This window comes from Heterodontus francisci, unplaced genomic scaffold (assembly GCF_036365525.1).
Source record: "Heterodontus francisci isolate sHetFra1 unplaced genomic scaffold, sHetFra1.hap1 HAP1_SCAFFOLD_73, whole genome shotgun sequence".
NCBI lineage: Eukaryota > Metazoa > Chordata > Chondrichthyes > Heterodontiformes > Heterodontidae > Heterodontus > Heterodontus francisci.
This window is the reverse complement of record NW_027142236.1, coordinates 3,500,215-3,516,204: the sequence shown is the minus strand read 5'-3', so window position 1 is coordinate 3,516,204 and position 15,990 is coordinate 3,500,215.

Here is a 15,990-nt window from a genome sequence, read left to right as displayed (position 1 = left end):
CATGACCCAGAGTCAGATACACCCTGTGAAGTGTAAAACATCCCCACTGTCCTCAGGAATATTAACACACTGACAGAGAACACAGATTAATATTAACACACTCACTGACACACTGTGTATATCATGACCCACAGTCAGATATACCCTGTGAAGTGTAAAACACCCCCACTGTCCTCAGTAATATTAACACACTGACAGAGAACACAGATTAATATTAACACACTCACTGACACACTGTGTATATCATGACCCACAGTCAGATACACCCTGTGAAGTGTAAAACACCCCCACTGTCCTCAGGAATATTAACACACTGACAGAGAACACAGATTAATATTAACACACTCACTGACACACTGTGTACATCATGACCCACAGTCAGATAAACCCTGTGAAGTGTAAAACACCCCCACTGTCCTCAGGAATATTAACACACTGACAGAGAACACAGATTAATATTAACACACTCACTGACACACTGTGTATATCATGACCCACAGTCAGATACACCCTGTGAAGTGTAAAACACCCCCACTGTCCTCAGTAATATTAACACACTGACAGAGAACACAGATTAATATTAACACACTCACTGACACACTGTGTATATCATGACCCACAGTCAGATACACCCTGTGAAGTGTAAAACACCCCCACTGTCCTCAGTAATATTAACACACTGACAGAGAACACAGATTAATATTAACACACTCACTGACACACTGTGTATATCATGACCCAGAGTCAGATAAACCCTGTGAAGTGTAAAACACCCCCACTGTCCTCAGCAATATTAACACACTGACAGAGAACACAGATTAATATTAACACACTCACTGACACACTGTGTATATCATGACCCACAGTCAGATACACCCTGTGAAGTGTAAAACATCCCCACTGTCCTCAGTAATATTAACACCTGACAGAGAACACAGATTAATATTAACACACTCACTGACACACTGTGTACATCATGACCCACAGTCAGATACACCCTGTGAATTGTAAAACATCCCCACTGTCCTCAGGAATATTAACACAGTGACAGAGAACACAGATTAATATTAACACACTCACTGACACACTGTGTATATCATGACCCACAGTCAGATACACCCAGTGAAGTGTAAAACACCCCCACTGTCCTCAGGAATATTAACACACTGACAGAGAACACAGATTAATATTAACACACTCACTGACACACTGTGTATATCATGACCCACAGTCAGATACACCCTGTGAAGTGTAAAACACCCCCACTGTCCTCAGTAATATTAACACACTGACAGAGAACACAGATTAATATTAACACACTCACTGACACACTGTGTATATCATGACCCACAGTCAGATAAACCCTGTGAAGTGTAAAACACCCCCACCGTCCTCAGGAATATTAACACACTGACAGAGAACACAGATTAATATTAACACACTCACTGACACACTGTGTACATCATGACCCACAGTCAGATACACCCTGTGAAGTGTAAAACACCCCCACTGTCCTCAGGAATATTAACACACTGACAGAGAACACAGATTAATATTAACACACTCACTGACACACTGTGTATATCATGACCCACAGTCAGATAAACCCTGTGAAGTATAAAACACTCCCACTGTCCTCAGTAATATTAACACACTGACAGAGAACACAGATTAATATTAACACACTCACTGACACACTGTGTATATCATGACCCACAGTCAGATAAACCCTGTGAAGTATAAAACACCCCCACTGTCCTCAGGAATATTAACACACTGACAGAGAACACAGATTAATATTAACACACTCACTGACACACTGTGTATATCATGACCCACAGTCAGATACACCCTGTGAAGTGTAAAACACCCCAGCTGTCCTCAGTAATATTAACACACTGACAGAGAACACAGATTAATATTAACACTCTCACTGACACACTGTGTATATCATGACCCACAGTCAGATACACCCTGTGAAGTGTAAAACACCCCCACTGTCCTCGGTAATATTAACACACTGACAGAGAACACAGATTAATATTAACACACTCACTGACACACTGTGTACATCATGACCCACAGTCAGATACACCCTGTGAAGTGTAAAACACCCCCACTGTCCTCAGTAATATTAACACACTGACAGAGAACACAGATTAATATTAACACACTCACTGACACACTGTGTATATCATGACCCACAGTCAGATACACCCGGTGAAGTGTAAAACATCCCCACTGTCCTCAGTAATATTAACACACTGACAGAGAACACAGATTAATATTAACACTCTCACTGACACACTGTGTATATCATGACCCACAGTCAGATACACCCTGTGAAGTGTAAAACACCCCCACTGTCCTCAGTAATATTAACACACTGACAGAGAACACAGATTAATATTAACACACTCACTGACACACTGTGTATATCATCACCCACAGTCAGATACACCCTGTGAAGTTTAAAACACCCCACTGTCCTCAGTAATATTAACACACTGACAGAGAACACAGATTAATATTAACACACTCACTGACACACTGTGTACATCATGACCCACAGTCAGATACACCCGGTGAAGTGTAAAACACCCACACTGTCCTCAGTAATATTAACACACTGACAGAGAACACAGATTAATATTAACACTCTCACTGACACACTGTGTATATCATGACCCACAGTCAGATACACCCTGTGAAGTGTAAAACACCCCCACTGTCCTCAGCAATATTAACACACTGACAGAGAACACAGATTAATATTAACACACTCACTGACACACTGTGTACATCATGACCCACAGTCAGATAAACCCTGTGAAGTGTAAAACACCCCCACTGTCCTCAGTAATATTAACACACTGACAGAGAACACAGATTAATATTAACACACTCACTGACACACTGTGTATATCATGACCCACAGTCAGATACACCCTGTGAAGTGTAAAACACCCCCACTGTCCTCAGTAATATTAACACACTGACAGAGAACACAGATTAATATTAACACACTCACTGACACACTGTGTATATCATGACCCACAGTCAGATAAACCCTGTGAAGTGTAAAACACCCCCACTGTCCTCAGGAATATTAACACACTGACAGAGAACACAGATTAATATTAACACACTCACTGACACACTGTGTACATCATGACTCACAGTCAGATACACCCTGTGAAGTGTAAAACACCCCCACTGTCCTCAGTAATATTAACACACTGACAGAGAACACAGATTAATATTAACACACTCACTGACACACTGTGTATATCATGACCCACAGTCAGATACACCCTGTGAAGTGTAAAACACCCCCACTGTCCTCAGGAATATTAACACACTGACAGAGAACACAGATTAATATTAACACACTCACTGACACACTGTGTATATCATGACCCACAGTCAGATACACCCTGTGAAGTGTAAAACACCCCCACTGTCCTCAGGAATATTAACACACTGACGGAGAACACAGATTAATATTAACACACTCACTGACACACTGTGTACATCATGACCCACAGTCAGATACACCCTGTGAAGTGTAAAACACCCCCACTGTCCTCAGTAATATTAACACACTGACAGAGAACACAGATTAATATTAACACACTCACTGACACACTGTGTACATCATGACCCACAGTCAGATACACCCTGTGAAGTGTAAAACACCCCCACTGTCCTCAGTAATATTAACACACTGACAGAGAACACAGATTAATATTAACACACTCACTGACACACTGTGTACATCATGACCCACAGTCAGATACACCCTGTGAAGTGTAAAACACCCCCACTGTCCTCAGGAATATTAACACACTGACAGAGAACACAGATTAATATTAACACACTCACTGACACACTGTGTATATCATGACCCACAGTCAGATACACCCCGTGAAGTGTAAAACACCCCCACTGTCCTCAGTAATATTAACACACTGACAGAGAACACAGATTAATATTAACACTCTCACTGACACACTGTGTACATCATGACCCACAGTCAGATACACCCTGCAAAAGTGTAAAACACCCCCAATGTCCTCAGGAATATTAACACACTGACAGAGAACACAGATTAATATTAACACACTCACTGACACACTGTGTACATCATGACCCACAGTCAGATACACCCGGTGAAGTGTAAAACACCCCCACTGTCCTCAGTAATATTAACACACTGACAGAGAACACAGATTAATATTCACACTCTCACTGACACACTGTGTATATCATGACCCACTGTCAGATACAACCGAAGTGTAAAACACCCCCACTGTCCTCAGTAATATTAACACACTGACAGAGAACACAGATTAATATTAACACACTCACTGACACACTGTGTATATCATGACCCACAGTCAGATACACCCTGTGAAGTGTAAAACACCCCCACTGTCCTCAGGAATATTAACACACTGACAGAGAACACAGATTAATATTAACACACTCACTGACACACTGTGTATATCATGACCCACAGTCAGATACACCCTGTGAAGTGTAAAACATTCCCACTGTCCTCAGCAATATTAACACACTGACAGAGAACACAGATTAATATTAACACACTCACTGACACACTGTGTATATCATGACCCACAGTCAGATACACCCTGTGAAGTGTAAAACACCCCCACTGTCCTCAGGAATATTAACACACTGACGGAGAACACAGATTAATATTAACACACTCACTGACACACTGTGTACATCATGACCCACAGTCAGATACACCCTGTGAAGTGTAAAACACCCCCACTGTCCTCAGTAATATTAACACACTGACAGAGAACACAGATCAATATTAACACACTCGCTGACACACTGTGCACATCATGACCCACAGTCAGATACACCCTGTGAAGTGTAAAACACCCCCACTGTCCTCAGGAATATTAACACACTGACAGAGAACACAGATTAATATTAACACACTCACTGACACACTGTGTATATCATGACCCACAGTCAGATACACCCTGTGAAGTGTAAAACACCCCCACTGTCCTCAGTAATATTAACACACTGACAGAGAACACAGATTAATATTAACACTCTCACTGACACACTGTGTACATCATGACCCACAGTCAGATACACCCTGTGAAGTGTAAAACATCCCCACTGTCCTCAGTAATATTAACACACTGACAGAGAACACAGATTAATATTAACACACTCACTGACACACTGTGTACATCATGACCCACAGTCAGATACACCCGGTGAAGTGTAAAACACCCCCACTGTCCTCAGTAATATTAACACACTGACAGAGAACACAGATTAATATTAACACACTCACTGACACACTGTGTCTATCATGACCCACAGTCAGATACACCCTGTGAAGTGTATAACATCCCCACTGTCCTCAGTAATATTAACACACTGACAGAGAACACAGATTAATATTAACACACTCACTGACACACTGTGTATATCATGACCCAGAGTCAGATAAACACTGTGAAGTGTAAAACACCCCCACTGTCCTCAGTAATATTAACACACTGACAGAGAACACAGATTAATATTAACACACTCACTGACACACTGTGTATATCATGACCCACAGTCAGATACACCCTGTGAAGTGTAAAACACCCTCACTGTCCTCAGTAATATTAACACACTGACGGAGAACACAGATTAATATTAACAGACTCACTGACACACTGTGTACATCATGACCCACAGTCAGATACACCCGGTGAAGTGTAAAACATCCCCACTGTCCTCAGTAATATTAACACACTGACAGAGAACACAGATTAATATTAACACACTCACTGACACACTGTGTATATCATGACCCACAGTCAGATACACCCTGTGAAGTGTAAAACACCCCCACTGTCCTCAGGAATATTAACACACTGACGGAGAACACAGATTAATATTAACACACTCACTGACACACTGTGTACATCATGACCCACAGTCAGATACACCCTGTGAAGTGTAAAACACCCCCACTGTCCTCAGTAATATGAACACACTGACAGAGAACACAGATTAATATTAACACACTCACTGACACACTGTGTACATCATGACCCACAGTCAGATACACCCTGTGAAGTGTAAAACACCCCCACTGTCCTCAGGAATATTAACACACTGACAGAGAACACAGATTAATATTAACACACTCACTGACACACTGTGTATATCATGACCCACAGTCAGATACACCCTGTGAAGTGTAAAACACCCCCACTGTCCTCAGTAATATTAACACACTGACAGAGAACACAGATTAATATTAACACTCTCACTGACACACTGTGTACATCATGACCCACAGTCAGATACACCCTGTGAAGTGTAAAACATCCCCACTGTCCTCAGTAATATTAACACACTGACAGAGAACACAGATTAATATTAACACACTCACTGACACACTGTGTACATCATGACCCACAGTCAGATACACCCGGTGAAGTGTAAAACACCCCCACTGTCCTCAGTAATATTAACACACTGACAGAGAACACAGATTAATATTAACACACTCACTGACACACTGTGTCTATCATGACCCACAGTCAGATACACCCTGTGAAGTGTATAACATCCCCACTGTCCTCAGTAATATTAAGACACTGACAGAGAACACAGATTAATATTAACACACTCACTGACACACTGTGTATATCATGACCCAGAGTCAGATAAACACTGTGAAGTGTAAAACACCCCCACTGTCCTCAGTAATATTAACACACTGACAGAGAACACAGATTAATATTAACACACTCACTGACACACTGTGTACATCATGACCCACAGTCAGATACACCCGGTGAAGTGTAAAACACCCCCACTGTCCTCAGTAATATTAGCACACTGACAGAGAACACAGATTAATATTAACACACTCACTGACACACTGTGTACATCATGACCCACAGTCAGATACACCCTGTGAAGTGTAAAACACCCCCACTGTCCTCAGGAATATTAACACACTGACAGAGAACACAGATTAATATTAACACACTCACTGACACACTGTGTATATCATGACCCACAGTCAGATACACCCTGTGAAGTGTAAAACACCCCTACTGTCCTCAGTAATATTAACACACTGACAGAGAACACAGATTAATATTAACACACTCACTGACACACTGTGTATATCATGACCCACAGTCAGATACACCCTGTGAAGTGTAAAACACCCCCACTGTCCTCAGGAATATTAACACACTGACAGAGAACACAGATTAATATTAACACACTCACTGACACACTGTGTACATCATCACCCACAGTCAGATACACCCTGTGAAGTGTAAAACACCCCCACTGTCCTCAGGAATATTAACACACTGACAGAGAACACAGATTAATATTAACACACTCACTGACACATTGTGTATATCATGACCCACAGTCAGATACACCCTGTGAAGTGTAAAACACCCCCACTGTCCTCAGGAATATTAACACACTGACAGAGAACACAGATTAATATTAACACACTCACTGACACACTGTGTATATCATGACCCACAGTCAGATACACCCTGTGAAGTGTAAAACACCCTCACTGTCCTCAGTAATATTAACACACTGACGGAGAACACAGATTAATATTAACAGACTCACTGACACACTGTGTACATCATGACCCACAGTCAGATACACCCGGTGAAGTGTAAAACATCCCCACTGTCCTCAGTAATATTAACACACTGACAGAGAACACAGATTAATATTAACACACTCACTGACACACTGTGTATATCATGACCCACAGTCAGATACACCCTGTGAAGTGTAAAACACCCCCACTGTCCTCAGGAATATTAACACACTGACGGAGAACACAGATTAATATTAACACACTCACTGACACACTGTGTACATCATGACCCACAGTCAGATAGACCCTGTGAAGTGTAAAACACCCCGACTGTCCTCAGGAATATTAACACACTGACAGAGAACACAGCTTAATATTAACACACTCACTGACACACTGTGTACATCATGACCCACAGTCAGATACACCCTGTGAAGTGTAAAACACCCCCACTGTCCACAGGAATATTAACACACTGACAGAGAACACAGATTAATATTAACACACTCACTGACACACTGTGTACATCATGACCCACAGTCAGATACACCCTGTGAAGTGTAAAACACCCCCACTGTCCTCAGGAATATTAACACACTGACAGAGAACACAGATTAATATTAACACACTCACTGACACATTGTGTATATCATGACCCACAGTCAGATACACCCTGTGAAGTGTAAAACACCCCCACTGTCCTCAGGAATATTAACACACTGACAGAGAACACAGATTAATATTAACACACTCACTGACACACTGTGTATATCATGACCCACAGTCAGATACACCCTGTGAAGTGTAAAACATCCCCACTGTCCTCAGGAATATTAACACACTGACAGAGAACACGTATTAATATTAACACACTCACTGACACACTGTGTATATAATGACCCACAGTCAGATACACCCTGTGAAGTGTAAAACACCCCCACTGTCCTCAGGAATATTAACACACTGACAGAGAACACAGATTAATATTAACACACTCACTGACACACTGTGTATATCATGACCCACAGTCAGATACACCCTGTGAAGTGTAAAACACCCCCACTGTCCTCAGGAATATTAACACACTGACAGAGAACACAGATTAATATTAACACACTCACTGACACACTGTGTACATCATCACCCACAGTCAGATACACCCTGTGAAGTGTAAAACACCCCGACTGTCCTCAGGAATATTAACACACTGACAGAGAACACAGCTTAATATTAACACACTCACTGACACACTGTGTACATCATGACCCACAGTCAGATACACCCTGTGAAGTGTAAAACACCCCCACTGTCCACAGGAATATTAACACACTGACAGAGAACACAGATTAATATTAACACACTCACTGACACACTGTGTATATCATGACCCACAGTCAGATACACCCTGTGAAGTGTAAAACACCCCCACTGTCCTCAGGAATATTAACACACTGACAGAGAACACAGATTAATATTAACACACTCACTGACACATTGTGTATATCATGACCCACAGTCAGATACACCCTGTGAAGTGTAAAACACCCCCACTGTCCTCAGGAATATTAACACACTGACAGAGAACACAGATTAATATTAACACACTCACTGACACACTGTGTATATCATGACCCACAGTCAGATACACCCTGTGAAGTGTAAAACATCCCCACTGTCCTCAGGAATATTAACACACTGACAGAGAACACGTATTAATATTAACACACTCACTGACACACTGTGTACATCATGACCCACAGTCAGATAAACCCTGTGAAGTGTAAAACACCCCCACTGTCCTCAGTAATATTAACACACTGACAGAGAACACAGATTAATATTAACACACTCACTGACACACTGTGTATTTCATGACCCACAGTCAGATAAACCCTGTGAAGTGTAAAACACCCCCACTGTCCTCAGAAATATTAACACACTGACAGAGAACACAGATTAATATTAACACACTCACTGACACACTGTGTACATCATGACCCACAGTCAGATGCACCCTGTGAAGTGTAAAACACCCCCACTGTCCTCAGGAATATTAACACACTGACAGAGAACACAGATTAATATTAACACACTCACTGACACACTGTGTACATCGTGACCCAGAGTCAGATAAACCCTGTGAAGTGTAAAACATCCCCACTGTCCTCAGTAATATTAACACACTGACAGAGAACACAGATTAATATTAACACACTCACTGACACACTGTGTATATCATGACCCACAGTCAGATACACCCTGTGAAGTGTAAAACACCCCCACTGTCCTCAGTAATATTAACACACTGACAGAGAACACAGATTAATATTAACACACTCACTGACACACTGTGTATATCATGACCCACAGTCAGATACACCCTGTGAAGTTTAAAACATCCCCACTGTCCTCAGGAATATTAACACACTGACAGAGAACACAGATTAATATTAACACACTCACTGACACACTGTGTACATCATGACCCACAGTCAGATAAACCCTGTGAAGTGTAAAACACCCCCAATGTCCTCAGGAATTTTAACACACTGACAGAGAACACAGATTAATATTAACACACTCACTGACACACTGTGTACATCATGACCCACAGTCAGATACACCCTGTGAAGTGTAAAACACCCCCACTGTCCTCAGCAATATTAACACACTGACAGAGAACACAGATTAATATTAACACACTCACTGACACACTGTGTATATCATGACCCACAGTCAGATACACCCTGTGAAGTGTAAAACACCCCCACTGTCCTCAGCAATATTAACACACTGACAGAGAACACAGATTAATATTAACACACTCACTGACACACTGTGTATATCATGACCCACAGTCAGATACACCCTGTGAAGTGTAAAACACCCCCACTGTCCTCAGTAATATTAACACACTGACAGAGAACACAGATTAATATTAACACACTCACTGACACATTGTGTATATCATGACCCACAGTCAGATACACCCTGTGAAGTGTAAAACACCCCCACTGTCCTCAGTAATATTAACGCACTGACAGAGAACACAGATTAATATTAACACACTCACTGACACACTGTGTATATCATGACCCACAGTCAGATACACCCTGTGAAGTGTAAAACACCCCCACTGTCCTCAGGAATATTAACACACTGACAGAGAACACAGATTAATATTAACACACTCACTGACACACTGTGTATATCATCACCCACAGTCAGATACACCCTGTGAAGTGTAAAACACCCCCACTGTCCTCAGTAATATTAACACACTGACAGAGAACACAGATTAATATTAACACACTCACTGACACACTGTGTACATCATGACCCACAGTCAGATACACCCTGTGAAGTGTAAAACACCCCCACTGTCCTCAGTAATATTAACACATTGACAGAGAACACAGATTAATATTAACACACTCACTGACACACTGTGTATATCATGACCCACAGTCAGATACACCCGGTGAAGTGTAAAACACCCCCACTGTCCTCAGCAATATTAACACACTGACAGAGAACACAGATTAATATTAACACACTCACTGACACACTGTGTATATCATGACCCACAGTCAGATACACCCTGTGAAGTGTAAAACACCCCCACTGTCCTCAGGAATATTAACACACTGACAGAGAACACAGATTAATATTAACACACTCACTGACACACTGTGTATATCATGACCCACAGTCAGATACACCCTGTGAAGTGTAAAACACCCCCACTGTCCTCAGTAATATTAACACATTGACAGAGAACACAGATTAATATTAACACACTCACTGACACACTGTGTATATCATGACCCACAGTCAGATACACCCTGTGAAGTGTAAAACATCCCCACTGTCCTCAGTAATATTAACACACTGACAGAGAACACAGATTAATATTAACACACTCACTGACACACTGTGTATATCATGACCCACAGTCAGATACACTATGTGAAGTGTAAAACAACCCCACTGTCCTCAGGAATATTAACACACTGACAGAGAACACAGATTAATATTAACACACTCACTGACACACTGTGTATATCATGACCCACAGTCAGATAAACCCTGTGAAGTGTAAAACAACCCCACTGTCCTCAGGAATATTAACACACTGACAGAGAACACAGATTAATATTAACACACTCACTGACACACTGTGTACATCATGACTCACAGTCAGATACACCCTGTGAAGTGTAAAACACCCCCACTGTCCTCAGTAATATTAACACACTGACAGAGAACACAGATTAATATTAACACACTCACTGACACACTGTGTATATCATGACCCACAGTCAGATACACCCTGTGAAGTGTAAAACACCCCCACTGTCCTCAGGAATATTAACACACTGACAGAGAACACAGATTAATATTAACACACTCACTGAAACACTGTGTATATCATGACCCACAGTCAGATACACCCTGTGAAGTGTAAAACACCCCCACTGTCCTCAGGAATATTAACACACTGACAGAGAACACAGATTAATATTAACACACTCACTGACACACTGTGTACATCATGACCCACAGTCAGATACACCCTGTGAAGTGTAAAACACCCCCACTGTCCTCAGGAATATTAACACACTGACAGAGAACACAGATTAATATTAACACACTCACTGACACACTGTGTATATCATGACCCACAGTCAGATACACCCTGTGAAGTGTAAAACACCCCCACTGTCCTCAGGAATATTAACACACTGACAGAGAACACAGATTAATATTAACACACTCACTGACACACTGTGTATATCATGACCCACAGTCAGATACACCCTGTGAAGAGTAAAACACCCCCACTGTCCTCAGTAATATTAACACACTGACAGAGAACACAGATTAATATTAACACACTCACTGACACACTGTGTATATCATGACCCACAGTCAGATAAACCCTGTGAAGTGTAAAACATCCCCACTGTCCTCAGTAATATTAACACACTGACAGAGAACACAGATTAATATTAACACACTCACTGACACACTGTGTATATCATGACCCACAGTCAGATACACCCTGTGAAGTGTAAAACAACCCCACTGTCCTCAGGAATATTAACACACTGACAGAGAACACAGATTAATATTAACACACTCACTGACACACTGTGTATATCATGACCCACAGTCAGATAAACCCTGTGAAGTGTAAAACAACCCCACTGTCCTCAGGAATATTAACACACTGACAGAGAACACAGATTAATATTAACACACTCACTGACACACTGTGTACATCATGACTCACAGTCAGATACACCCTGTGAAGTGTAAAACACCCCCACTGTCCTCAGTAATATTAACACACTGACAGAGAACACAGATTAATATTAACACACTCACTGACACACTGTGTATATCATGACCCACAGTCAGATACACCCTGTGAAGTGTAAAACACCCCCACTGTCCTCAGGAATATTAACACACTGACAGAGAACACAGATTAATATTAACACACTCACTGAAACACTGTGTATATCATGACCCACAGTCAGATACACCCTGTGAAGTGTAAAACACCCCCACTGTCCTCAGGAATATTAACACACTGACAGAGAACACAGATTAATATTAACACACTCACTGACACACTGTGTACATCATGACCCACAGTCAGATACACCCTGTGAAGTGTAAAACACCCCCACTGTCCTCAGGAATATTAACACACTGACAGAGAACACAGATTAATATTAACACACTCACTGACACACTGTGTGTATCATGACCCACAGTCAGATACACCCTGTGAAGTGTAAAACACCCCCACTGTCCTCAGGAATATTAACACACTGACAGAGAACACAGATTAATATTAACACACTCACTGACACACTGTGTATATCATGACCCACAGTCAGATACACCCTGTGAAGAGTAAAACACCCCCACTGTCCTCAGTAATATTAACACACTGACAGAGAACACAGATTAATATTAACACACTCACTGACACACTGTGTATATCATGACCCACAGTCAGATAAACCCTGTGAAGTGTAAAACAACCCCACTGTCCTCAGTAATATTAACACACTGACAGAGAACACAGATTAATATTAACACACTCACTGACACACTGTGTATATCATGACCCACAGTCAGATACACCCTGTGAAGTGTAAAACACCCCCACTGTCCTCAGTAATATTAACACACTGACAGAGAACACAGATTAATATTAACACACTCACTGACACACTGTGGATATCATGACCCACAGTCAGATACACACTGTGAAGTGTAAAACACCCCCACTGTCCTCAGTAATATTAACACATTGACAGAGAACACAGATTAATATTAACACACTCACTGACACACTGTGTACATCATGACCCACAGTCAGATAAACCCTGTGAAGTGTAAAACACCCCCACTGTCCTCAGGAATATTAACACCTGACAGAGAACACAGATTAATATTAACACACTCACTGACACACTGTGTATATCATGACCCACAGTCAGATACACCCTGTGAAGTGTAAAACACCCCCACTGTCCTCAGGAATATTAACACACTGACAGAGAACACAGATTAATATTAACACACTCACTGACACACTGTGTATATCATGACTCACAGCCAGATACACCCTGTGATGTGTAAAACACCCCCACTGTCCTCAGTAATATTAACACACTGACAGAGAACACAGATTAATATTAACACACTCACTGACACACTGTGTATATCATGACCCACAGTCAGATACACCCTGTGAAGTGTAAAAGACCCCCACTGTCCTCAGTAATATTAACACACTGACAGAGAACACAGATTAATATTAACACACTCACTGACACACTGCGTACATCATGACCCACAGTCAGATAAACCCTGTGAAGTGTAAAACACCCCCACTGTCCTCAGTAATATTAACACACTGACAGAGAACACAGATTAATATTAACACACTCACTGACACACTGTGTATATCATGACCCACAGTCAGATAAACCCTGTGAAATGTAAAACACCCCCACTGTCCTCAGGAATATTAACACACTGACAGAGAACACAGATTAATATTAACACACTCACTGACACACTGTGTATATCATGACCCACAGTCAGATACACCCTGTGAAGTGTAAAACACCCCCACTGTCCTCAGCAATATTAACACACTGACAGAGAACACAGATTAATATTAACACACTCACTGACACACTGTGTATATCATGACCCACAGTCAGATACACCCTGTGAAGTGTAAAACACCCCCACTGTCCTCAGGAGTATTAACACACTGACAGAGAACACAGATTAATATTAACACACTCACTGACACACTGTGTATATCATGACTCACAGTCAGATAAACCCAGTGAAGTGTAAAACACCCCCACTGTCCTCAGGAATATTAACACACTGACAGAGAACACAGATTAATATTAACACACTCACTGACACACTGTGCATATCATGACCCACAGTCAGATACACCCTGTGAAGTGTAAAACACCCCCGCTGTCCTCAGTAATATTAACACACTGACAGAGAACACAGATTAATAGTAACACTCTCACTGACACACTGTGTATATCATGACCCACAGTCAGATACACCCTGTGAAGTGTAAAACACCCCCACTGTCCTCAGGAATATTAACACACTGACAGAGAACACAGATTAATATTAACACACTCACTGACACACTGTGTAGATCATGACCCACAGTCAGATAAACCCTGTGAAGTGTAAAACACCCCCACTGTCCTCAGGAATATTAACACACTGACAGAGAACACAGATTAATATTAACACACTCACTGACACACTGTGTATATCATGACCCACAGTCAGATACACCCTGTGAAGTGTAAAACACCCCCACTGTCCTCAGCAATATTAACACACTGACAGAGAACACAGATTAATATTAACACACTCACTGACACACTGTGTACATCATGACCCACAGTCAGATACACCCTGTGAAGTGTAAAACACCCCCACTGTCCTCAGTAATATTAACACACTGACAGAGAACACAGATTAATATTAACACACTCACTGACACACTGTGTATATCATGACCCACAGTCAGATACACCCTGTGAAGTGTAAAACACCCCCACTGTCCTCAGGAATATTAACACACTGACAGAGAACACAGATTAATATTAACACACTCACTGACACACTGTGTATATCATGACCCACAGTCAGATACACCCTGTGAAGTGTAAAACACCCCCACTGTCCTCAGGAATATTAACACACTGACAGAGAACACAGATTAATATTAACACACTCACTGACACACTGTGTATATCATGACCCACAGT